The 27,547-nt window shown below is 40.7% G+C and overlaps 1 long non-coding RNA gene across 2 annotated transcripts in view; it reads right to left on the bottom strand.

The window, feature by feature from the left end:
* The window catches only part of LOC111775036 (uncharacterized), an 85,172-nt gene that overhangs the window by 37,969 nt on the left and 19,656 nt on the right, over positions 1 to 27,547 (bottom strand). Inside the window, exon 2 of one of the 2 annotated variants that reach the window (XR_011421439.1) lies at positions 12,492 to 12,759. The exons of the other annotated variant lie outside the window; for it this stretch is intronic. This is a non-coding gene — a long non-coding RNA (uncharacterized lncRNA). The remainder of the gene's footprint in view (positions 1 to 12,491; positions 12,760 to 27,547) is intronic. 2 annotated transcript variants of the gene reach the window in all.

Raw genomic sequence — 27,547 nt, 5'->3', positions numbered from 1 at the left:
TGAAGTCAGACACTCTGGTGGTTGGGGCTATGATGGTAGCAGGGGAGTCAGTAAGAACTGTTAGATTCTGATTGTATTTCAAAGGTAGATACAGCAAGGTTTTCTCATATACAAAATGTGAGGTGTGAAAGAAAGAAAGGACTCAAAGGTGACTCCAGAGTTTTTGACCTGAGCAGCGAGAAGAATGGAGTGGTCATCAACTGATACAGGTAGTGACGCATGTGGAACAGATCGGGGAGAAGATCAGAAATTCAGTTGAGGACATGTTTTGAGATTAATCTTAGAGGTACAGGTAGAGATGTCAAGAGTCAGTTATTTATACGAGCCTGGAGTTTGAGGGAAGATTCTGGGATGGAAATATGAATTTACTTATTGGTTTCATTTCATTCCTCCTCACAACGCTTCATGTAGGTAGTATTCCCTCTGGTTTGTTCCAAAGTGGTTGTGACCTACCCCTGATCACCGGATGGACTAAATGAGATTTCAAATTTAGTCTGCCCTTCCTATGCCCATGCTTTTTGAAAGCCAATCCTTCAAGAGAAATCATTTCCCTTTTTATCCTCCATTTGTCATTTTCGTTTTATCCCTGTGACCCAGTTTGTGTTGTTTAATGTAGAATCATAGAGGAATGCATCTAGAAAGGGCTGCACAGAGCTTGCCTCCCTCTTAACAACTTGGCTAGGATTGAAGACAATCAGGAGACACTTGAAGGTGTTGAGCCCAAGATGGGGACTTAGAAAAGAAGGACTAGAGGCAATAAGAGAAGGGAACTCAAAGACAAAGTGGGAGAGTTGACAAAGTCGGGCCCTGACAGTCAGGAGAGTATCAGGGACATGAGATGTATCAATAGAGTAGCTCCCAACCCTATCAGACCCACCACTTGCATTTTATTACAAGTGAGTTTAATGACATGTATCTCAATGAGTGCATTTGCACATTGAGTGGTTGCATTCCAGCAAGTGCACACGTATCCCAACGCTGCATCGTGAGAACCCATGTACATGTTCTGTCCTCTGTTAGACTTTGAGCTCCCTGGAGACTAGTACCTTCTGTGGCTTATTCACCTTTGTAACTCCACCATCCTGTAATGCCTGGCTTGGAGTACATATAAGATGGATGCATGGATATCTAAAATGCTAGATATGCAAGAATTTGCCCTACAGTTTCCTGAGGGGACATTCTGGAAAGAAGAAAAATAATTTGAGTGAAAATAAGCATCTTGTTATTCTGCTTCAACATGAAGGGTAGCAGATTTCCATGGACATATATTTGCATATCTTTTTCTTAAATAGGCAGGCCAATTTACATACATTTGTATGTTCCATTCAAAGAAACTTGCTGTCGGTATGTAAATTATTCAGCACGTTGAGTTCTCCTTTCCTTCTTTCCATTCTTTTCATTTTTACTTTTCCTTTTTCATACTTAAATATGTATAATTTTTGCAAATTCCCTCTATATTACAATAGTGCATTCCAATGGCATATATTATCTCAAATAAAATTATATAATTACATATGCATTATGTGTGTATGTATAATATATATTCTAAAATTTTATTAATCAAAGAAGCCACATCCTTATAATTTAGTTTAAAAGTATATTTTATTTTGTATCCAACTCCCTCTCAAGCACAAAGTTTTATATATTAACTAAGGACCTTGAGTCAAGAATTTCTGGCCCAGCATTGCCACTAACCAGCTGCACAACGTGATGGCAGTCATCACACCTCTGTGACGCTCTCTAGTTCTTCTTCAATAAAATGAAATGTTTGGGGTCCTAAGATTCTTTCCAGGTCAATGACTTACCTGCAAGCATTTATTGCCCATCTTCCAGCTAGTGCAAACCTTTGGGAGACACACAAGCTCAGGGACACAACAGGAAAGAACTGTCACAGCAAAAGAGGAACGTGGGCTGGTTGGCAAGGACTGATGGATAACATAGGAAGAGAAACCATTTTCAGAGCAGAACAGAAGAAGAAACTAAAGAAACACACAGGCAAGAACTCCAAGAATCGGGCGTATCAATGGTTCCTGAGAACAACATATTCCGAAGAATACTGGGAACTCTTTGCTTGTTTCCTTTTTTCTTTTTTTTCAGTGCTCCATTCTTGAGCTCATTAATATCAAGCTGCAATCCTTTTCTTAGGAAATTTGTGCTGAGCCAACAAGAAACGGTTTCATCTCCCAAAAAAGGCCAGCTGCAAGAGGAATGCTCTCAGTGTAGAATTTGCCTTATTCTCAGGGACTAGACTCATATAAATTGTCCTGAATCTCAGAAGTCCACGGTGTAGAGCTTATCATCTCTACTTAAAAAGATATCATTCAAAAACCACACAGCAGTGCCCACCGAACTCCTTACACTAATGTTGAAGGCAGGTAAGTTGTCTACCCATTCATCCAGTCCCCAACACTTACTGAGCTCCTGCTGTATGTCAGTCACAGCCATGGGAACATGGAGGATAGAAATATGTCTAGTAGAGTAGTTCTCAGCCTTATCAGATTCTCCACTTCCATCTTATTATAAATAAATATAATGACTTTTACTATTCTGCAATAAAGTTCATTTATAATATAACCTATTCATAAACATAATTTTAAAAATCAAAATAAAATCAACGTAATTTTCTAAGTGTAGTAAAAAGGAGAACTACATTAAAAGATGTGATGTTGTTAGATGCGTACCTCTACTTATAATAAAGCCAGGATTCAAGAAAACGAACCCCCAAATCCTTGGCTAAAAGAAAGCAGCGCACGGTCAAGGAAATAATATTATCACAGAGAAAACAAAGTTAATGAAAAACTATATCAAAAATACTAGATGTATTGGTTGATTTGGATCTGAATAAAATTTCCAACACAGGAAGTGAGCCAATGGACTTTTCTGCACCTTGAAAACCTGGTGAAATTGCCTTTAGCTGCCCTGAGCCCAATGCCATGGCCTCTCCAACTCTGAGCCTCTCTCAAAGATGTTCTAATGCCTAGATGATTACATTCTCCTGACCAACTCTGCACCTTGGGCTCCAGCTTCCTCCAGCTGCTTCTGCCCCATGCTAAGTCTGCTCAGACCCTTTCTCAAATTCTACCCAACATTGTTGAGCTGTAATAGAGCCCACAAACTCCTGCCTCCTCCCAGATCCTCTCTCCCTCCTCCCAGACCCTCTCTCCCTCTCCCACCTCTGCTCCTCATCTCACTCCTCCTGATCTAATTCATTTATCTCTCTCTCCCCATCCCCATACTCTCAAGCTCTTCACAGACATCTAAGAGAAATTCTGACTAGAGTTTCTTAACCTAGTCACACATTATTTTTTATTACTATCACTGCTATAATTGCTGTACTACTGCTTTCACTGCCTGCTGCTTGTTTGAGAGCAGAAGAGGTCGACAGAGACCAGGAACCAGGCCACCTGGGTTCAAATGCTGATTCTGCCCCATAGTGGCCTGGGACAATGACTTAACCCATCTGAAAGCCTCCATTTTAAAATGAAGATAATAACAGGGTTGCTGTGAGGATTCAATGAGTCAATCTTTGTTAAATCTTTAAAATAGTTTCTGGAACATTTTGGAACATTAATGATAAGTACCCTTCAGAGTCAGAGAGATGAGCATTTTGGGACCTCAGACAGGACACGTAGTATCTCCAAGCTCCACTTTTATTATGTGTCAACCTTAAACAAAATAGTTGACAAATTAGAAAAACAAAGTTGAGTTTATTTGGGGAAAGCAGAGGAATTACAAGTCAGGACAAGCAAACTATGGTGAACCTTAAGCACATCTGGGGAGACAAAGAGACAGTGAGCTTTGATTAATTTTTAAGAGAAAATTGGAGAGGATTGTTTGGAACAAAAGTTTGTTGAAAGAAAGTGAGAGTTCAGGGTTGTGGCAGTTTCTCATTGGCTGCAAATGGCCAACAGTTTTGTGTTACTGAGGCACATGGAAATCTTCCCTCTTCCTGCTGGTTTGTGCAAATTGAGATGCATGGTACCTGCATGAGAGCTCTCCCTTCACGGCTTCCAGACTCCATTTTAAGTCAGATTTCCTTATCCATTTTTCACATCTATAAAATAGGGGCATTTGATGACTGCCTTGCAAGTTGTAGAAAGAATCAATGTGAAAACATACATAAAGTAGGGTTGGGCATTTAGAAGGTACTCACGAAACTGTAATTTTTCCCCTAGTCTTAAAGTTTTGTGCTTTGTTAATTCTCAATCTATGAAAAATTTTGCCTACATTGAGCCACAGCAACACTCTCTGACATTGTTTCAACAATTTTTTTCAAACGGGAAGATTCACCCTAAGCTAACATCTATTGCTAATCTTCCTCCTTTTTTCTCCATTTCTCCCCCAAAGCTACAGTACAAACTTGTGTATTACAGTAAATTCTTCAAATTCTATGTGAGCCGCCACCACAGCATGGCTACTGACAGACAAGTGATGTGGTTCTGCCCCTCGGAACTAACCTGGGCTGCCAGAGCAGAGTGTGCCAAACTAATAAATTATATTCTTAGAGGAATATACAAATAGTGTTACTGGCCTCCAATTCCAAACTCACCTCAAAATCTTGTCTTCTCTTTTTCTTCACTTTTCTTTTGTAGCTTTTCAAGCTGAAAACAGCAATTTGAGTTTACTGAGTTCCAGCCACTTGAAGTGTGCAAAACGCAGGTGGATGGAATGCTTTTCATCCTCGCTGATGTCATGGAGACTATTAGATGCAGATGAGGTTTTGCCTTTCCAGCCATTTTTCTTTCACAGAAGCTTCCCTTGAAGCTCCCGTCCATCAGTGCTGACATTTGAGGGCATGAGATGAGAGCCATGGCACAGGTGCACTTCATCCTAGTGGAATGCACTACTTATACTCCGAGCTGCAGTGTTCTTATCCATAAAACAGGGGTAATAGTGTCTACTTTAGAATGTATAATGAGGATTAAATGTTATAATTCTCTTAGTGTGCTGAGCACAGTGCTTGGCATAATAATGTTTGGAATTATTTTGATGATAATGACGATGATGATGATGACGATGATGATGGATTTTGTCTGGAGCCCATAACCATTGGGATAAAGGCTTCTTTTACTTTCTAGACATCTTCACAAGCCCTTTCTACAATTCTTCCATTTTAAGAACCTGCCTGCTGGGGTGTAAAGTCTGACTCCTACTGAAAAGTGAGAAAATCCCTCATTATGGGCTTCACAAGCTAAAATTAAAAATAACCTTGCCAGTCAGGCACAGGAAAGGCTTCACAGAGAATTCCACACCCTCTGTCCCCCAAAACAGAAGCCCCACCCAATGGTGGGGTTGGCCCACAGTAAGCAGTCAAGCAGGGAGTGTAGAGGCTGTGTCAGTTTCCTCGGGCAGCAGTAGCACAGGTACACAAGCGGAGTGACTTAAGACAATAGACATTTAATTTCTCCCAGTTCTGGAGGCCAAAAGTCCAGAACTAAGGTTGCACTCCCTCTGAAGACTCTGGGGAAGAATCCTTCCTAGCTTCTTGTGGTTGCCAATAATCTTTGGCATTCTCTGGTTTTTCAATGCATCACTCCAATATCTGCATCCATCTTTACACGGCCTTCTCCCAGTGTTTCTCTCTGTGTCTCTGTTCTTCTTATAAAGACATACAAGTCATACTGAATTTAGAGTCCACCTTAATCCAGTATGATCTCATCTTAAGTTAGCTATAACATCTGCAGAGAACTTATTTCCAAATAAGGTCCCATTCCAGTCCAAGAAATTTTTAAATTTTATTTTATTGTAGTAAGAACACTTAATGTAAGGTCTACCCTCTTAATAAAATTTTAAGTGTGCAATACATTATTGTTGACTGTTGGTGCAATGTTTCACAGCAGATCTCTAGAGCTCATTCATCCTGCTCAACTGAAATTTTACACCCATTGATTAGTAACTACCCATTTCCTCCCCCTCCAGTCCCTGACAACCAGAGTTCTGCTCTTTAATTCTATGAATTTGACTATTTTAAATACCTCTTATAAATGGAATCATGCAGTATTTGTCTTTCTGTGGCTGACTTTATTTCACTTAGCGTGATGTCCTCAAGGTTAATCCATGTTGTTGCATATTGCAGAATTTTCTTCTTTTTTTAAGGCTGTAATGTATTCCATTGTATGTATAGATCACATTTTCTTTATTCGTCTTGGACATTTTGGTTGACTCCACTGGGGTTCCATGAGTTTGAAGGGGATACTGTTTAACTAAGTATTGGCTCAGAGTCCAGGTGTAGTCCAGAGTCAGATGTAGATTGCTATCCTAGCTGCATCACTTGCCAGCTTCATGAACTTAGCCTCAGTTTCTGAATGGGGAAAGTGAGAATAACGACGATACCCACTGAACTGTGGTGAGGATTAAATGGCAGCAATAAAAATCAATACCATTGACTGAGGACTAACCATTTCGTGTTGTCCTAAGCCATTTATTTGCATTAATTCATTAAACGAACCGCAGCTCTATGAGGCAGTAGAATTGTTATCCCCATTTCCAAGATGGGGAAGCTGAGACCTGAAAAAGTTAAATAATTTTCACAAAGTTCCATGCCTGGATTTAAATTCAGGAGTCTTGCTTTTATGAAAAAAAAATCCTTAGCAGAGCACCTAAGCATCTAGGAAAGGTCCAATAAATGTGAGGTCCTGTTTTATTGTAGCCAGAGTGCATTTCCCTAGCCCACATCCTTCCCAGTTCAGGAGTCAAATAAAATGCCCCTATCTGCCCCCAGAGTGCAAGACTTGAGCACACCAACTACCCGACTCCATCCTACAACCAAGCAAGTCCAACATAAAAATGATTCAACTGTTGGAGGGAGTCATTTCTAGCAGCAATCTCAGAGCAGATGCATAGAAACCAGTGACATCCTTGACTCACTTGGGAAGCTGGGGAAATGGGATACCTGCAGCCACATGGGGAGTGCTCCTGGTTGCCACACAAAGGCTGCCTCAAAGTTGAGCCCAAAAGCAGCAACCAAACTCAGTCCTCTGCTACCCTAGGTCCTGAAGCACAGCCAGCTCCCAGACAATGAGCCAGAGCTGGGACACCTGATCAGGTGAGTTCAGGCTCCGGAATCATTATCCTCCTTCCCTACCCTAGTCTTCCCCATCTGAGTTGGACAGCTTTCCTTAAGCTCTAGACTTAGAAAGAGTTTTGTAACAGCTTCTTTCCTAGCATATGCTTCCACTTGCCCTGGACCCTCAGCAAGTTAAGCATCCCCACTCCATGAGTCTGGCAACTCTTACCCCTCCCCAACCACCGCCAAGGGCAATACTACCATGAGTTGCAGGTGGTTTTCTGATGCCTTTCTTACTATATCCAAGCAAATTTAACACTATTGGATGCATCACAAATGTCATTAAGTACATAGAAATTGTCTGGGAGCCCCTCCCATTTCCAGTCTTAGGGTCTCATTTATGACTTTTGTATCTTCCATCCCTCTTTCATGGTGTACAATGGCCTCATTCATTCTTCTACATGTTCTGATATTAATTCATTCATTCAACCAAGCACTTGCTGAACATCCAGTTGTGTGTAGGGTCCTGTGTCAGTTGCTTTCGTATATTTACATGTTCACTATTTTGCTCAACATTCATGAACCTACTCTATGCTTAGCATCTATTAGGTGTGTGGATATTAGGATGGACAAGGCATCATCCTGTCATAAAACCCTGAGTACAAATCTCACAGTCCAGTGGAGATGAGCACGATATTAAAATGTACACTACAATTCAACCGAACACAGTTATATGGAGGTAAGAATTAAATGATATAGGAACACAAAGTAGGTGGAGAATAATTTTACCATCCTCTGTCTGTATCTACCATTCTATTCTCTTACAAATACTGGGTCAAACCTCCTGTCACCTAGCTGTCACACTGAGAAGGTATAACATAGACTGTGCTGCAATAACAAACAAATTCCAAAATCTCAGCAGCTTGAATCAAAAATAGTTTATTTTCATTGACATGAGTTGTTACATAGGGTCTCTGATCAATAGAGTCACTACAGACTCAGACTGATGAAGTCTCTATCATCTTAAAACAAACCTCGGTTGTTATTCATGGAAGAAAAAGAGATGGAGGATCAAATATTCGATCTTAAATGTTTCAGTTCAGAAGTGACTCTTATATTCCATTGACCAAAGGGAGCCATATGGTCCTGTTTATCTGCAAGAATGTGTAAAAGTTTGTGTGCGTGAGGGAGGAGGCATGTCAACATTCAGTGAGCAGCTGGAATGTCTCTGCCACAAAAAATTTCAGTATCTAATTCATAATTAGAACTTGAAAATTGTCTAATCTAAACACCTCATTTTATAAATAGGGCCAAAGGGAGGGTTCTCCTCCCCCAAAATATTTAATTTGCAATTAATACCTTCTCACCATTCAATCCTTTCCATTATCCACAAAGATGTGAAGAAGAATTTATGGCCCCTGATACAGATATCAAGTCTTTGAAGGTAATATAGGATTAAAGTAGCAGAGTACAACAATAAGTTAAGATGGTAGATGTAGGTCCAATTATAATAATAACTGCAATAAATATAAGCTAACTAAACTCACTCACTAAAGAACAGAGAGTGACAGATTAGTTTTAAACAATACGGATATGTACCATTTACCAAAATACAAGGACATGTAAAATAAAATGCATATAAAGTTAAAAGTAATGAAAGCTTGCATACTTTATTTAGCCTGCAAGTTTCTCGACCTTTGCACTGTTGACATTTGAGACCAGATAATTCCTTTTTTTTTTTAAAGATTGGCACCTGAGCTAACATCTGTTGCCAATCTTCTTTTCTTCTTCCTCTTCTTCTTCTCTCCAAAGCCCCCCAGTATATAGTTGTATATTCTAGTTGTAGGTCCTTCTGGCTGTTCTATGTGGGACACCACCTCAGCATGGCCTGACGAGTGGTGCCATGTCCATGCCCAGAATCCTAACCAGTAAAACCCTGGGCCACTGAAGCCAAGCACGTGAACTCAACCACTCGGCCATGGGGCAAGCCCCAATTCTTTATTGTAAATGGTTGTTCTGTATATCATAGGATGCTTAGCAACATGTCTGGGGTCTACCCAGGAGGTGCCAGTAGCATTCCCTACCCCTGTTATGAAAACCAAAAATATCCAAAGCATAGATTATCTAAACGACCCTGCTTCAAAATGCCTTAAAACACTAGTGAAAATAACACTAATATTCCATTAAATGTGTAGCTGAGCTTTCAAGCAAGTAAAGAAGTGGGGTTGCTGAACTAAGAAACCTTCAACTGGGGTTTGACATCCAGTTTTAGATTCCAGGGCTTTCGCTGCAAAAGGTGAAGAGTTGAAACTGAGACCCCCGCAAAGCAGAGTCCTTTGAAAGACTACATTCTATATAAAATGTGGACTTGTAAAAATCATTAGCCTAGACAGCCACTCACTGCACAATACAACACACACCACAAACTGTCCTGGAATCCGCTTGAGTTTTTGATGGACTGTTGCCAGGTTGGGTACACGATAGTGTAGAGGAAACTTCTCTCCCTTGGCTTCATGTTTCCACGTGGAGGGGCATCTTTTAGTGTCACTCTATGGTCCTTTCCTGATCCCTCACTTTCCAGGAGAGGAAGAGTGTCTTATCTAACTAGCAGTTCATGAAATAAGTTGGGCATGTTTTACTTCAGCATTTTCCTCTCTCCTTTACCTTTTGCGATCTGCCAAGCCACAGAAAGTATGCATTTCCCTTGGTTTGTGCATACTGTAAGTTTTATAGGGGCTTGCTGTGTTTGTGACTGGATGATAAGCCTTTCTATTATATTTCCCATTCTGATTTACTGTGACTATTTATTGGGCCTCCTCAAATCCTAATATGAGCCTGCAGACCTTCAGGTTTGGGGGTTCAATTTATTTTGCCCTGTGCTTCGCCGACACAAAGCCATATAAGTTAAAATATAACATGAATCCAGACGGAAGATCTTCTTGAGATCTTCCTGAGAGAAATAAATGGAAAACCATCATGTCAGAATGCCTTAACACACCAGGATTTGTTCAGAAAGTCAAAGCCCCACCGAAGATGAGTTCACAAACCAGATAGATGACGATGATAGTAATGATAATAGAGCCAATGTTTTCAAGCAAGTCTTATGTGCCAATCTCTTTCTAACTATTTTAAATATGACATTAATACACAGTATCTCAATAAGATAGGTTCTATTAATACTCTCATTTTACATTTCAAGAAAGTCAGGCATAAAGAGTTTATGTAGCTGGTTCAAGATCACCGAGCCAACAAACAGCAAAGTTGATATTCAAACCCAGGTATTCTGGCCTCAGAGTGGATTCTTAACCCTTTGCTAAACTTCATCTCCATTTAACAGGCAAACAAACTATGAGCAATGACAGAAGACAAAATAAATTGGTTTAGAAGGCCAAACATTTCAAATAACAGAAACATAAAATTGAGACTATAAAATAAATGTGTTGAATGATTGTAGACATAAAAGAAGAAATTGGAAAAATAAGAAAAGAATACTGTGAAAGAAAGAACAGACCCATAAAACTTCCATAAACGATAAAACAGTCATTGAAGTTGAAAACTCAATGGACGAGTTAAAGAGCAAATTAAATACAACTAATTCTTTAGAGAGCAGCGGGTAATAAAACATGTCTGAGGAAAATACCCATATTGCAGCCGAGAGAACAAAAGATATGGGAGCAGGATAGATTTTGAGGTGCCACCATGTATCTATTGGTATTTCCACAAGGGGAGAACAGGTAAAATGGAGAGAGGCAAGATAGGTTAATGTCTGAGAATTTTCCAGAACTGCAGAAAAGCATAAATATTCATATTAAGAACAACAAGGTATTATGTATAGGATAAACAAAAGCAAATCCAAATCTAGGCATCTTAGTGAAAAATACAGGAAACTAAAGATAAAGAGGAGGTCTTGGAAGCATCATGGAAAACAAAAGAGATTAGCTAAGAAAGAATATATGTCAGACCAGCAATAGCATCTCTAACAACAACATTAGAAACCAATAACAATAAAATTTTATCATCATCATTTTGAGGGGAAATAACTGTCAGCCTAGAATTCTACACCCACTTAAACATTCTTTCAAGAACGAGAATGTAATAAAGAAGTTATAAGACAAAATTTGTGAGAGGTGACCCCTAAGAGACTCCCCCACTGAAAAAATACTAAAGGATGCAATTCTTGAAAAGGAACCTAAGCCCAGAAGGAAGATACAGGCAGCAAAGGAGAAGGATGAATTTAAAAAAGGATACAGGGCTAGCCGGTAGCATAGTGGTTTAAGTGCGCACGCTCCACTTTGGTGGCCCGGGGTTCGCTGGTTGGGATCCTGGATGTGGACCTACATACCGTTCATCCAGCCATGCTGTGGCAGCGTTCCACGTCGAAGAACTAGAAGGACTTATAACTAGGATACACAGCTACGTACTGGGGCCTTGAGAAGGGAAAAGAAGAGGAAGATTGGCAACAGATGTTAGCTCAAGGCCAATCTTCCTCACCGAAAAAAAAGAGTGACCAGAAGTCAGTTTAAAAAAAAATAAAACAAAATAAATAAGTAAGGATAAACTTGTGGATAAACCTAAACAGTATAAATTAAGTAGAAAACAATGATTTTGATCAATTTAGGAATATAAAAACTAGGGGAAACTAGTAGCCTCAAAAGAAACATCTAAGATTAAAGATAGATCATTGGAAGAGTTAAAGAATTCTAAGGTCCTTCTATCATCCCAAAGGAGGGAATGAGAGCCACTGATGGTCATAAACTGTGCTAAAGAATACTTTAAACAATGGAAACAGTATATTGGAAAAAGCAAAGAACCATAATGACTGCACTTGTGTTTTTGCAGGTTCACAACAATCTCCATCCTGGGACAGGGCATCCAAACAGAGAAAGCTGCATCTTAGAAAGGAGCAGCAAGGGTCAAAATGTGTCTGATATCACCGGGAGCTACCGTAAGGCATCCCGGAAGAGGACTTTGGCGTTGGAGTACAGCCTCCCGTGTTCCAGGGCAGCATCTGGATGGTGCTGCCATGAGAAAACCTCCAAAATCTCAGAGACTTCAGAAAACGAAAGTCTATTTCTCACTCTAGCAATAAAGTAATGTTTCCTTTGAAAAGGACAAGAATGTTTAATCACCAGTTACAGAGTGAGAGAGCTGTCACACGTGGCCGTGGGGACTCCAGGAACCGGGTTGGATCCATGGCCATGACACAGTGAAGCACCCACTCCATCCAGAGCTTTCTAACTTTACATTGTCCCCAATTTCATGAAACAAATGCTCTGCCTCCAACCCCTTTGCAACAGCCAGGGTGGGCTCACTTCCCAAGAACACACAGGATCCACTGTGCAACGGTCAGGCTCAAGGCAGATAAAATCATTTTGATTTTGAACTTCTAGCCATTTGTGTGCCCTGTGTGGTCCCCACTGGGGCCTCCACAAGCACAGAGTATAATCAGGGAGTGTGAACAAAGGTAGAGAAGCCCATTCTATACCTGAGAAGCAGGATCTTAGATGACAACGTGAAATGGATATCTGTGGCCTCCTCAGGAACTTCCTTTGCCCTAAATCTTGGAGTCCTTTTAAAAAAGAACCCAGAGAAGAAAACACCTTTTTAAACTGGTTTTTCGGCCCACAGTGCTCTGTGTATGATTTCGGGGGCAGGCCATCCATTTCTTCCATGGCATGCGGAGCATCTGGTCACAAAGTGGTGCACTAGTTCAGTTTGTCTTCCTAGAGGGGGCCACATCCTCAGAGGGACATCTGCAGAGAAAACACAGAGCCAAGAGGAACCTGGAGTCTGGATCAGGCTGCCCCAGAATCCCATTTGCTCCTTTTGTCCCCTCCCCTGAAGTCATCTCACAGGTTACATAAGAGCTAGTATTTCTCTCCCTTTAGGTTGTCCGACCTTGCCATAAGTCAGTCCTCCGTAATCTCTGAGAAATCTGGCTGATGCATCCCAAATTGCCCTTTTCTCTGCCTCCTTTCGACAGTTATCTGACATTTGACTTCCCAACGCCTAGGTCTGTATGGTTTTTTTCTACTAGACAGCGATATTTTCTCTTGTCAACAGTTGGAAGGACCAGAACATTAATGAATGTGAAAAGTGACTCATGTCCTCAGGTGTAAAGTGGAGGGTGGGTTGTGTGAGGTGACTGCCAAGATCCACGCCGACCACCGTTGTGTGCTTCGAGATGCTTCCGCAGACTCCCCATGCAATCAAGACTCTTGTTTTTCCACCGCCTGATCTCTGGAGGTTGGTTCACACTTTGTCATTCTGCTCCACACTCCCTTACTAGACTGAGAAATCCCAAATACTAATAATAATAATAATAATAACTACCATCCATTTAGCGCATGCTCTGTACTTTGAACAGTACAAAGCACATTAATATACTAACCGTGATCTTCATAGCAACCCCGCAATTTGCATACTACTAACTCAGCTGTACAAATGGGGAAGCTGAGGATCAGGGAGGTTCAGTGACACTCCCTGAGCCACCCAGTTCCTAAGTGTTGGTGTCAGAATTCAAACCCAGGTGCAGTGGCTCCTGAGCCCACACCCTGTCAACTCTAACAGATGGCCTCCTTCTCAAAGACAGACTGTGGCCTCATGCATGTGAGCATCTCCTGCCCCTAGGGTAGCTCCTAAAAGAGCGAGGGTGAAATAAATATTTGACTAATTAGTTCAAATCAGAGTTATATCCTCCCAGGAATTATAGGGGGAAATGAATACCTATGCTTCCTTACCCCTGGGGCATGCCCTGCCCTCGCTCCATTGCTTCTTGGAGTCCGGCCTCAGCCTGCAGCTTTCAAGGCTCAGGCCAAGGGCCACCTTCACCAAAAACACATCCCTCATGGCTCTTCCCTGTGCTTCTTTCTCCTGCCTCTGAAATCATTCAGTATGTGCTGCTTATACATCACACATTTAACATATTTGCCATGTGTAGAGTTAACCCCCGTATTCTGGAAAAAGCAAGCCACCCTAGAAGAAGTGTGAAAGTCCAGCTCAAGCACAGACTCTGCCCCTCCCTGGCAGCATGGAACTGAGTATTCATTAGATTCTCGGGACTGGTTCTTCCTCTGCAGAATAAGAATCATAGGTGCCCTATCCCCTTCGCAAGTCTGTTGGGAGGACAAAGTCAAATTCGCCCAAGGTACCTGCCATAGTGTACGCTCTCAATAAATATTTGGTATGATGTTACAGCTGTTTTCTGTTTTAGAGCATTGTGCAAATTTAAGTTATTGTTACTGATTTGACCATAATGTTTTGCATCCCCACAAAATAGACAGCAAGCCCTGAGAAAGCAGGGACCCTGGCTTCTTTCTTTCGTCACAGCCCGTGTTCAGACACTCATCATCTTTCCCCTAGATTACTAAAACAGCTGCTTAACTGTTTTTTTTTCCTGTTGACTTCTTTTCTCCAATTTATCCTCCACAATCAATCGAATGGATCTATTCCCTGAAAAGAGCCACTAGGCTGTCCCATTGCATAAGGGAGGAAAGACAAACTCTTGGGCATGTCATATAAGGCCCTCCATGACCTTGAACTTATCTCCCAGCCTCATCATCTGCCACTGCCAAACCTCACATCCTATGGTCCATCCACCTTAAGGTTCATCTTATATGATGCCCCTTGAATATGGGATTCCAGACTAGCTCTCTAGACTGGCCCTGTATTCTACAGCTCGCAATACCATCTTCTGCTTCTCCCCAGGGGACACGGGTACCAGCTACTCTGACCAAGCCCAAGTTGCCTGGAAATCCCCAAGCACAGGATGCCCTGGAGAGTTCTCCTCCCTCAACTTCTCTATAATGAAAAGTCTGACCTCACCTTCAAGACTCTGATCCAATATCACTTTCTCAGGAATGTATTTCCTGACTCTCCCTGGCAGAATCAATTCAGCACTGAGTGTTCCATCAATATTTGGAGCTCACTTTGACTACAGCACTTGTCACATTACATTGTGGATGTTTGCTGTACGTCTTGACCACCGCGGTATTTAGACTATGAGCCTCTGGAAGGCAGAAACCTGAGGTTCATCCTTGTTTTACCAGCTCCTGACACATAGGAAACATTTTTAAAATTGTAAATTTCAGAGGTAAAGAAGGCAAGAGGCTATCACCAGAGGCTTCTCCCAACAGCTGTGTATATTTATTTTTGCTTGAATGTATTTGGTGCCACTCTTAAGAATCATCAGAAGAGTAAATAATAGGGAAAAATTAAGAAGGCTGGAATAAGAATGAGCATAATACAGAAATGTTGAGGAATAGTGGTGACTGCACAATGGAATTGCCAATGAAAATGAGCACCTAATTTAAATTAGGAATCATTCACAAAAAGAATTGTGAGAGTAATTTGGGAAACAGTTTAAGAGGAGCTTATGTGGGAAATAGAACTTGTCAGCTTTCCTATTTAAGAGTGACAGCTCTTAAAACATGACATGGGGACCTAAAAGTTTTCCATGGAACACAAGTTCAACATGGTGGACACTCAACCCATAGTTGTTGACTGGCAGATTGTCATTCAATCTGTGACCTTGTGGGTTGGTTTTTCAGTTCGCATTATTGCACGCACATTAATGGTTTTGCCCAAGTAAACATTAGAAATATTCCAAGAATTGCTGTGAAAATATTCATTTCTTAAGTACTTTATAAAAATGAATCATCACAGAGGGAACGCATGGGCATAGAATAAAGGAGTCCAAAAGTGGAAATAACACTGCCTTTGGAAGAGCAAATTCCAGTTCTGCTCCACCCTGGCCATGTCATGTTGGAAATTGTACTTCTCCCACCTAAGTCTCAGTTTTTTCCCCCTTTGAAAAGAAGGGAACTACTCTTTTCTCATTAGGTTTGTTATAAAAATTAAGTGAGCTGAAATAGCAGGTTGGTTCTTTGGTCTTTTATTCTAAAAATTGATTGTTTTGGTTCGAAGGATAAATGTTGATAGCTGATTCCAAACTTTCCTCATTTTAAATGAATAGACATAAAAAGCAAACTATTATATCACATTGAACTTGAATTTCAGTAAAGTCCAATGCTCTTCTTTGCTTCACGGTCATGCTTTCACTAATAGGCCTCATGTTTGCTCCCCAAGCATCATCGCATCAGCAGCAGCTCCGTTACAAATTGCTCATGATTTCACTGCAATCTGCATGTTTCCTAACTGTGGTCTGAGATCCAGCCTCTTTTAATCTGCCATTTTTATGTCAAACATATTTAAAGATCAAATAAAACTGAGAACTGAGGGAGGTCTTGTTCTCCCTTTGCTCTTTTTCTTGTCTCCTCTAACTTCCTGGATAGTCTTTGTTTATTCTAAAGTGCTTGTCCCAAAGGCTGCCCGCCTAACTCAAGTGAAATGGACAGTGGACAGGTATTATTAGGCAGGAACGGCCCAGATGCTAGGATATATATTTTACCTGCACTATCTCTAAACCTCATTGTCGGGTAAACAAGCATGATGACATATGAGATATAACTACAGCCCTTTTGACAGACGAAATTGAGTTTCTGAGAAAGCCAGAGTGTTGGGTGATGGCACAGCTCACCCGTTTGACTTCACAGGCTTTGCTCTTCCTGGATGTCTTAGTTCAGGCTGCTATAACACAGTACCACAGACTAGGACCATGGTATGTGAACCACAGACATTTATTTCTCATGCTTTTAGAGGTTGGAAGTTCAAGATCAGGATGCCAGCATGGTCAGGTTCTGATGAGAACCCTCTTCTGGGTTGCAGATGGCTGCCTTCTTGTTGCATTCTCACATGGTGGAAAAGAGTGAGGCAGCTCTTTGGTGTCTCTTTTATAAGGGTACCAATCCCGTTCATGAGGGGTCCACCCTCATGACCTAATTACCTACGAAAGACTCCATATCGTAAGACCATCACACTGAGGGTTAGAATTTTGACGTATGAATTTTCGGGGGGGGACACGAACGTTCAGTCCATTCCACTGCAGCATTGGGGATCTTCTCATGCTATGCCTTTCTCCAAACTGCCCACCACTCTCACCCAGTTCATATCTACCATGGCTTCCTGATTGTATTTCCATTCCTATGCTAGAGTTGGAAACTGCCCTGAATCTTAGCTTCTTTGGCTGAAGTCCTGAGTCTCTTATCTATTCATGTCACTCATTCTCAAAGATTGAAACCAACTTTCATATTGTTAAGTTGCTGGACAAGTTCTTGATCCAAAATAGAAGAGTAAGAAATGTACAGATGTCATCATGTGCTTCCCTCCAAACATCTCTACGCTGGCTCAGATGGAGTTGAAGTGTACCTGCTTCCTGGATCACTACAGTTGAGAGCTGGTCATACACGTGGGAGCCCACTCTACAGATTAGTCACTTTCTTTGTCCAAGTCATGCCTCACAACCACATTCCATACCAGCAGACACTGTAAACATCTCACTGAACTTTAGGTTATGACTGCCATCTGGTCACTTCAGACTTCTTTTGCCGAGACACCAGCATACAAGGATGGACTCACTATCCTGGCAGGAGTAATTGACCCTGATTATCTGTGACAGACCCCCTGCTGTTATACACCAAGCACAGGAAAGACTGAGTTTGATACCCAAGTGGTCCACAGAGCATCACTTGATACTTCCCTGTCCAGTCTTGACAGTAAGTGGCCAAGTACTAAAGCCACAATCTGAAAAGAGCATGGTGACCAAGGGCTCAGACTCCACAGAGATGAAGGTCTTGTCACTGATCAGGTGAGACATCTAGACCAGCATAGGTGCCAACTATAAGTGAAAAGAAACTAAATGGACAAGGAAAATTGTGTGATTCAGTTACAGCCCGAAGATCAGCTGCGAAAGTAGGGGTTGTAGGTCATCCTGTAAACATTTCCTCATAAGTTTCCCCAAGAAAAGACATCATCCAGGGTCCTAGAGAAGCTTGTCTCAGATGGGTTAAATTTAACATGCAAATCAGGTGAATCTGAGCATAGCAAGCTTCAAATTGGGACAACCCCGAAGCGTCACAGTGGTCCCGGAGCCCCTTATGCTTTTGGCTGAGTTCTCTCTGCTAACTGCTTTGCAATTTAGCTTTGCCCTCTGCTCAGTTCAGCTTCCCTTACTTCCTCACTGTGTCCTCCCAATAAACCTCCTGAATATACATCAAATATGTTTTGAGGAAACCTGACCAGACTCTATCTATCTGCATTGTGTTTATTTCTATAAAAATTACTATAGTGATTGATCCACATTCAACTTGCCCTTTATCCTCCACCTCTCCCTTTCCATTATATGTCCAATAGATGAATACACTGTGATCTATTAGGGTCGTTCATGCCTCCTCACCACCATAAACATGTTTTCTCTTCATCGAGTGTTTAACTCTGTTTTTCCCTCAGAATATTTCATATTAAAAAAATAGATTCTCTTATATCCTCATTTGGCCCGATGCCTACCTTTTAAAAAATTTAAATCTCCCCTCCTGGAGAGATTGGAATTTATTTTGCGTGACTACACAAAATAGGATATTAATAGTTACTCTGTCTGTCTGGCTGAAGATTCTGTCTTTGGTGAGTGATCCACACTTGCAGTCTCTCCAACCTTAGACAACTTGTGTTGTCTTCTGTTGCTTCAAGACTGAGGCTGGGGGCTGGTCCTGTGGCCAAGTGGTTAAGTTCACGCGCTCCGCTTTGGCGGCACAGGTTTCGCTGGTTCGAATTCTGGGTGCGGACATGGCACCGCTCATCAGGCCACAGTGAGGTGGCGTCTCACATGCCACAACTAGAAGGGCCCACGACTAAAAATACACAACTATGTACCAGGGGGGCTTTGGGGAGAAAAAGAAAAATTTCTAAAAATCTTAAAAAAGAAAAAAAAAAGACTGTGGCTGAATGGCTTTATACTTTGCACAATCCTCGTCATTCTTTTAATGACCTTCAGGCCTGGGACCTGACACCCACAGAATAGGCTGTCAGATTTGGCAAATAAAAATACAAGACACTCAGTTCAATTTGAATGTCAGATAAACCATTAGAATTTTAGTATAAGTGTGGACCAAATATTACAATGGACATTCACAATGTTTGGTAACATAGTTAAACTAAAAATCATTCATTATTGATATGATATTCAAATTTAACTGGATGTCCTATATCTTATCTGAAAATTCTACCATATAATATATTAGAAATGGAAGAAACTGTAGAACGCTCTCCTTAGTGTTCAAAGTACTAAGTTTGGGGACAGATTTGAGTTTCAGTACAAGTTCTGCTGTGTATTGGCTGTGTGACTACAAACTAGTCACCTGAACTTGCTCCACAGTTGGTTTTGTAATCTATAAAATGGGCATAATTGGCTCTACCTTATTCCTCAAGTCCTGAGAATAATCAGAAATGTGACAAGAATGTGCTTTGTGTAATGGAAATGTGTACACAGAGGCTCTAAGTTGACTTAGTATAAATGCCTAGAAGCTATATTTTTGGTCCAACGAACATGTATATTTTTAAGGCTTTCGATATACATTAGCAAACTACTCTCCAAAAGGCTTGAGGTAAGTATATGAGAATATCTGCTTTTTATCCTAAACCAATGCCAAATTCTGCTAAATAATTTCAGCAATTACCATGTTGTGTGACTATCAAGTATAGTTGATGAAAATGCATATCCATAAGCCAAACTCCCAGTGGAGTGTCCTCTTACATGAATTATGGTTCCATTATCAAGGATGGAGAGCCTCAACTCCCTCACAGGCTAGATCAGTTAGGTCCAGCACACGTTGCCCTCAGCAAATAATAGATAGATCTGTAGCATTACCTCATGTCCAACACACCAGCAAATGTCAAGAGTTAAATTGCCCCTGTCAAAATGCCTCTGCTCACTCACCAAGACGAACTGATTCTTTGAAGAATAGCTTATCAGAATCTTATTGAAATGCACGTAGAGGAAGTTCATATGCTGGGAAGAAGTCCAGTCTAAAGGCCAACTGTGCTGTTAACCATCTTGAAGCCTTTAAGAAGGTTGTTTAACTTCTCTGGGACTCGAGAGAGTCAGGCTAAATAATCTCTCGGGCCTTCCAGGCTCTGACAGTCTCTGAATCTAGAGTTTGAAGCTTAATTAGTCCTATAAGAGTACTAAACTCACCTATGGTTGTAATTCATTCAACCCAATAGCATTTCTGAAGCAGGTGCCAAGGGATGCTTTTTAGGATGCTGTATTCATTCTTTCCTTTATATAGTATTTATTCTCTTCAAATTATTTTCAGTATATAATAATAAATAAATAACAATGAAAAAATAAGCAAAATTATTTAGGACAAAAAAAGAGCCAAGAGTGGGGCAAGTAGAAAAAACTTTGGCTGGAGATAGCCATTAGTAGAATGCTCAACTTAGCTATGAGCTTCCTGGTAGGCAAGATAGAAAGGGCAGTGCAATCAGCCTCAGTAGATATATGTCTCAAAATACGACCAATGTAAGCTTAATTACTCATTAGGAGAAAGTATGTTTCTGATTTTGCTCCCTTGCATTAAACTCTAAGTGGACATTTACGAAACTCTTTGTTACATCCTTGGAATATTACATACACACACACATATCTTTATAGTATACGAAATACTTCAAGGTTCAAGATACCCCTCAGACATCCCTGACTGCTCTTGCCTACCCAAAATATAAATATGGCAAATGGCATCATCAAAAACTTTTGATAGCTCTTTATATCCTCGATCTATGCTGCTTTTAGTGTAACTATTTATACCTGTGCCGTTTAATATAGTAGCCGTTAGTCATGTGTACCTATTAAGCATTTGAAATGTAACTAGCTCAAATTGAGATATGCTCTAGGGTACCATATGCACTGGAGTCCAAAGACTAAGTAAGAAAAAAGAAATGTAAAAACCCTGTTACTAATTTTTATATTGATCAGATGTTGAAATAATAATATTTGGCTATATTGGGTTAAATAAAATACATTATTAAATTATCAAAATTGATTTTAACTCTTTCTTTTTACTTTTTGAAATATGCTTACTGTAAATTTAAAGTTACACATGTTGAGTGCGTTTGTGGCTCACTTTGTATTTTTATTAGCATTCGTATAACAACAATAGCAAGAAAAGCATAGATTTTTGATCAGCAAGCAGGTGCACACAGCATGTGGCTGCTATAGATACATCATCTCATTTTCCTTATAATTATACCTCGTGCCAAACTGAGACAGAGAGGTTATACCTTGTCCAGCATTGGAAAACTAGGATGTGACAACTGCATACACCAATTTCCCCAAAACAACTCTTCTCATATTTTGAAGTTCTAAGTCTTTGGGTCTTGTTGCTCAGCCGTTCATTTTAATCATATTAACCAGTAGTTAGGAATCAGAGAATTGAGTTAAAATCTGGCAGACTTGGGTTTCAGTCCTGTGTAGACTCATGTATTTTGCTCCTTTTTCCAGCCAGGGTCTCACTTTATCTCTGGAGCTAGATGAGCCGAAAGTGAACGTAGGTTAAGAGCTTCCTGTGCTCCAGACACTCCTCTAAGCACTTTACATACTAACTCATGCAACTTCATAACAGTTCTTTGAGGTGGTTCCTAACATATCTGCATGTTTCAGGTGGGGAAACTGAGGCATTGGAAGGTTCACGAACTTTCCAAAAATCACACAAGCTAGGAATGAAGGAACCAGGACTGGGACCAGTTCCTTTAGCTCCAGAAGTTCGAGGGGCACCCAGAGCAGGAGGGTGGAACAGCCTGCCCTGGGCAGAGACACCTGGGAAGTGCATTGTCTTAAAGAATTTTAAAATAATAATATGCCTAGCTAAATATCAGTCTGCTTTTATTTTCACCATTCACTGGCAATTCTGAACAATGTCAGTGAGAAAATACACATTCCCTCAAAATATTTGCTGTTCCAAGATCAAAATAATTGCTGTTATTACTGTTGAGTTTTACTTATGTGTAGATAAGCTTCAAATTGACACGTTTATTGTCCATTAACAGAATGGAAGTTGATTCCAAGAACTCCCCTGACACAGGCACACCCAGCTACACACAGCAATTTTGAGAGGAAGCTTAAAACGATTTGGAATCATTAGAGCTCGCTTCAGGTGCAAGCATAGTTCATCTCCCCAGTCCCTGTGATAGTACATAGTCCTATATTTAGCCAACAGGTGAGAAATGAACAGTTATGGCACAGTGATGGCAAAGAAGAAGAAAAGAGTTAGGGTTGCTTCAATTCTGTCATTCAATGTGACCACTTGGAGTGTTTATTTCTATTTAAAATTCTAAACACTGAAACAGAATGTAAAATGCAAGGTGTAACATTTTTATTTGCAAGCACAAACTTTAGCTCACACAGGAAAGTGATTCATCCCATTTCATGGTTATTACTGAAAATAATTCCACCCCATAAAGGAAGGAGTTATCAGAAATAGATCTGCTTCAAGTATCCACTCTGCTAGATTTGCCACTTAACTCTCAGTTTCTAAGGACAAGCAGCCTCTCTAAATGTCCTGCCTCATCGAAAAATGCCATGTTTTGTGATTATATCACTCTCGTTCTTCATATCTCTGAACTTAGGTGGCTCAGATTGCCTGAAATCCATCTACAAAACGAATCAGGGAATAAACAATTAGTTGATACCAGGTCCCTCAGTTATCTTCTTCATTTTATTCTGATGATTCACTGGACCTTCTCCACTGTGTTCCTCAGAAATATGGTTGCCAGACCACCACGTAAAGTCAATGTTCCTTTGCAGCTCTGAGGCCAAAGTCCTCTCCAGTTTCATTCCATCCAAATAAACTCTTGGCAGTCTCCCCAGATGTCCCATGACCTTCCACACCTCTGCAGATCTGTGCCTCTTCCTCCCTTTGCCTGGAAAGCCTTCTCTCACCTTTCTCCCTCTCTGACCCATCTTGTCTGCTGGAAAAATCCCTCCTCATCCTTTCAAACTCACCTCATATGTCAGCATCCTCTGAGAAACCCCTCCAGACAGTGCTAGGCGAAGTTGATGGTTATTTCCTTGTTGAACACTTACAACAATCTCCTGATAGCTTGTTTACATAACTGCATTGCTTCTCCCACCTTAAAAGTGACCTCTGAAGCTCAGGAACAACTTTCTCTACACATCTATACCTAAGAGACCCAAAACAAAGCCTGTCCCCTAGCATGACCTCAATAAATATTTAGCTAATAAATGCATGAATGCGGTCCAATATTTTCTGATTGCTTAGATTGGGGTCCCTAGGAAAGAAAATGATATTTAAAACAATAAGGGAAATTGTCTAAGCCTGGGTTTCCTAGAAAACAGTATGAAGCAAATCTTAACTGCGAACATTTAATGGGAGCGTAATCCTAGGCACACGAGAGAGAGAAACAGGGAAAACAAATACAAGGCGGGCATTGCTAAATTGGTCCAAGGGAGAGGGTTGATGGTCATGGACGATGCCCCTGGAAAAGCTGAATGGGGCTGCCATGTTTCACTGCCCCAGAAAGAAGAAGGGCAAGCAACTTATCTGCCAGCTCCTTCCTGCCTCCTCTCTCACGGGCCCAGGTTAGCCCCGTGGGGCATCAACTCCACCACAGTGCAGGGCTATGTTACCTGACTCCTCCCGCCAGCCTATTGAGAAGTTGAATGCTCTTGGGTCTGGTGGGGTTAGACCCAGGCTCTGTTGTTACCATGGTCCTCACCACTGAGGGCTCATTGAAGGCCATGCTGATGCCTGGCTCTTGTCCCCAGAGGAGGCAGCAGTAGGACATAGTGATGGAGGCAATAGTCGGGCTTTGCTTCTATAGGAACGATGGGAGCCAAAGTCAGGAAATGACCAATGACTGAAAAGATCAAGCAATTTTAGCCATAAAAGCAATAGGAAGCTAACAGAGGGATTAGAAGATTTGCTATGTGTCAAATTGTTAACCAGATTAGTATTGCCAAAAGGTCATACTGACAGTGGAGAAGAAGAGAGTCAGCAAAAGAGAAGAAAGATGAAGGGAGACCAATTAAGGAGCTATTCCAGCTTGGACTGAGAAAATGACAGTGGAATTGAAAGAAAACACAGAAAGATTTTGAGAGATGGTTGAATATGACAAGAGATCTTACAACGAAAGATGAGACAGAGCGAGAGAAGTATTGTAGCTGAATGTTTTAACAAGCCTAGTTTTACACCTAGCCTCATGTGTCCTGAAAACTGGGTTAGGCATGGCTTGAATTTTTTTTTTCTGGGTACATCACCTCACACATTCCCAGATCATGTGCCGTTTTATACCCTTTTCTGAGACCTAGTGAAGCACTTTCTCCTATCAACCAGGTGTTCTACAGTACAAGAGCGAAGCACCATCTGCAAATGGAAGGACTATTCTTTCATTCCCTCTCCTGTAATGTTTAGTAACATATTAAGATGAATGCTTGCATGGATTTCTGAGACTGTGAATTTTTAAAAAATAAATATAGGCCCAGCCCAGTGGCATAGGGGTTAAGTTTGTGTGTTCTTCCCCTGTGGCCTGGGGTTCATGGGTTTGGATCTCAGGCACGGACCTACACAGTGCTTATCAAGCCATGCTGTGGTGGCATCCCACATATAAAATAGAGGAAGATGGGCACGAATGTAAAGGAGGGAGATTGGCAACAGATGTTGTCTCAGGGCCAATCTTCCTCACCAAATAAACAAATAAATAAATTGTAAGCATATTAATAATGACCAACATCATCTCAATTTTCTGGTTTGGATGGAGTCATCTCTTCTTGAGGAACTTGGCCTGAGTCTGCCAAGCACAGGACCGGAGGCAAAAGGGATGGGCCATTCAGAGTTTGGATGAATAGACTCTTAATCTCATTGCTTCCTGTCTTCATCTTTACAAAGACAGAAAACAATCTGCCTTATTCATCAGGTTGTTGTGTAAGCCTGTGAGAGTTTTCTTTTCAAATAAACTGTAAATCACTTTTAACAAGGATCATTATTATTACCACAATTCAAAATGGTAAATGACCATTGAATGCAGTGCAATGCAGTGTAGTGTAGGCTATTTTCACTTCAATAGGAAATACAACGTTATTATTTAGTGCAGTAATGCTGGCAGTAGAGAAAAATTCATTAAATTTTGTTATAAAATATAATTATGATAAGAAAAGATAAAATACAAAGTATTGTGGAGGATATTAAATATTAAACCTGTGTGAAACATCCAAATAAAATCCCATCAAAATTCTAAGAGGCAACTTGAACTTGCTTCTTGATGATAACTTTTATTTTATAGTGGGTTTTATGCTTCAATGGGTCACACACAGTTTCCGATTGATACTTTTTAATGAAATTCTCTTCAAAGTTCTAATAGTCGCCACAACTAAAAACTGTCTTTGTACGAGCAGGTGATAATAAAATGTAAAACCATTTTATAATGACTCAAAATTTGCAACAGCTGTAATTAAATTGACAGACTCCAAGAGATCTTTGCCTTCTTTCACTGATGAAAATATCGAGGAAATTTCTCGCGATAATGTGAATGAATTTCAGATGCAATCAAACATTTTCATATAGAGTATTTCACAACAATGCAGACGCTCTCATTTGAGAAATACATGCACTGTTAAGGCTACTATCCCCTACAGCTAGTTTAGACTAAAAGAGCATAAAAGAGCTATCACTAAAAGAACACATCAACAGCAAATTGAACAGTAGTATCCCAAATTGTGAAAACAGAGAGTTGGGGCTGGCCCCCAGAGTCGAGGCTTCCAGACCTTGCAGAAGCTGCCTCTCGGTTTTTCCACCCCTCCTACCACCTGGGCTGCAGGCTCTGTTTCTAGGGCAACTGGAACATGAACTTTTCCTTCTACTCTACAGACATCTGGTCCACAAAGGGCAGAAAAGTGCTCTGTGGCAAAGGATCCTCTGGCCAAGCTTCACATTTAACAGGAGAACACAAGAACCAGACGCTGCTTATTCCAGTCACCGCCTGCAGGGCCCCACTTGACTTCAGTCTTCAACGTTTACTCTTCACCCAAAAGCTCCATGAGTCTTTTAAGCCAATGATCACGGGATTCTGGCACCCGTAGCGATCAGTGTGACAAAGGTGCCCCAGTAATCCACTCTATTCAAACCATGTTCTGGAAAACTCTAGTTAAAGGAACCTCTTCCACCATGGCATGAGGAGGGCAAGAGTTTTATATGACAGACTTGTAAATCGAGTATCAGTGCATCAGATGTGCTAGCATTCCTGAATGGATGATAACTGGACTCAAATGAACAGGCTCTGATGCCGCCATAAGTGATCTTATCTGTTATTCAGAGGGATGCAACTCTACCTTCTGAGCCCATCTCAGCAATGTGGTCATTTTCATTAATGAGGACAAAACGGAGCTTTTAAATCTAAAGGTGGATGTGAGTCAACAGAGCATTATATACGTAGGTTGAAAATAATGACTAAAAGTGCAATTGCGTCCAAGTAACATCTCAGAAATGGATTAGCAGAAATAAAGCTCATTCATATTCCACAGCTCTTGTCAGGTAATAGAGTTCAACATCATTCAACTGGTGGTTTTTGTTTGGTTGAGCAATCATGGAGTGGAAATCATGATTCATTACAAACCCCATCAGTCATGTCTCTTAAAAGTAATTACATATTTCTTTGAAGGGAATAAACTTCCTCTATTTCCTTTTTGTTTAATTCTTAATTTTCGGCACAGGAAAAACTTTAAAATAGGATCAGAAGAACTAAATCCCTCAATTACCTTACACGTGGCCTTAGACACGTCACTTAAAATTTGTGATTCAGTTTTCCATCTATAAACCAAAGAAAAGAGCGGAAATTATTCATGAGGCCACGTAACTCCAAAATCTAGAATTTTATCTTTGGTTTATTTCCTCACATTGCTTAATCAATTAGGACTATTTTACTCAGAAACCATGTGTTTTCCTAGATATAAAATATCATTCAGATTATCATTGGAAGTCAAGAAAATAAAATAATGGCATAAAAAGATGCCAGTTTTAAGTATCGTGAGCAGGGACGTTGTTTATCTTTGCATGCTCAGGGATGTTTGAAACATATTCAGTGCTCAGTAGATGTCTGATGAATTCAAAGGATTCTTGCTAAACACATAACCTCCTTGATTTATTTGGGACACTTTTTGTTGTTCACTTGTTTTGCTTTTGTTTTTGAGAAAGAGCTTCTTTGCTTGAGCTTCTCAACACTAAATCTGGGGGACATATAGCAATTGGGGAGCTCCCATTATGGGTAAAATCACCAGAAAATCTTTTTCTTGGTTCATGGCAGCTTCACCGTAAACCCTCTGCATAGTGCACAGTGCTTTCTTCCAAGGCTGTGCCCTTGAAACAGTCATTCACTGGGCCATTCATTCCTTCCAGGTACACTGTTTAGGCATCTACCATGAGTCATCTACCTACGCTCAGCACAAGGGATGTGGTGGTAGGGAAAATAAACAACAGTCCAGTTTTCAAGGAGCTTATATTCTGAAGGGAAAAGACAGGGAAAAACATGTAAGTATGTGAGAAAGAAAACTTTCAGATAGTAATAAGTGTTAGGAAGAAAAGATATAATACAATTGGCAGCAAGGGGAATGGGGAAAATTGTGATGAGGAGGCCCTTCAG

Source organism: Equus caballus, chromosome 9 (assembly GCF_041296265.1).
Source record: "Equus caballus isolate H_3958 breed thoroughbred chromosome 9, TB-T2T, whole genome shotgun sequence".
In the NCBI taxonomy this organism is placed as follows: domain Eukaryota; kingdom Metazoa; phylum Chordata; class Mammalia; order Perissodactyla; family Equidae; genus Equus; species Equus caballus.
Note: the sequence above shows the minus strand (reverse complement) of the source record. Positions and strands in the feature narration are given on the sequence as shown.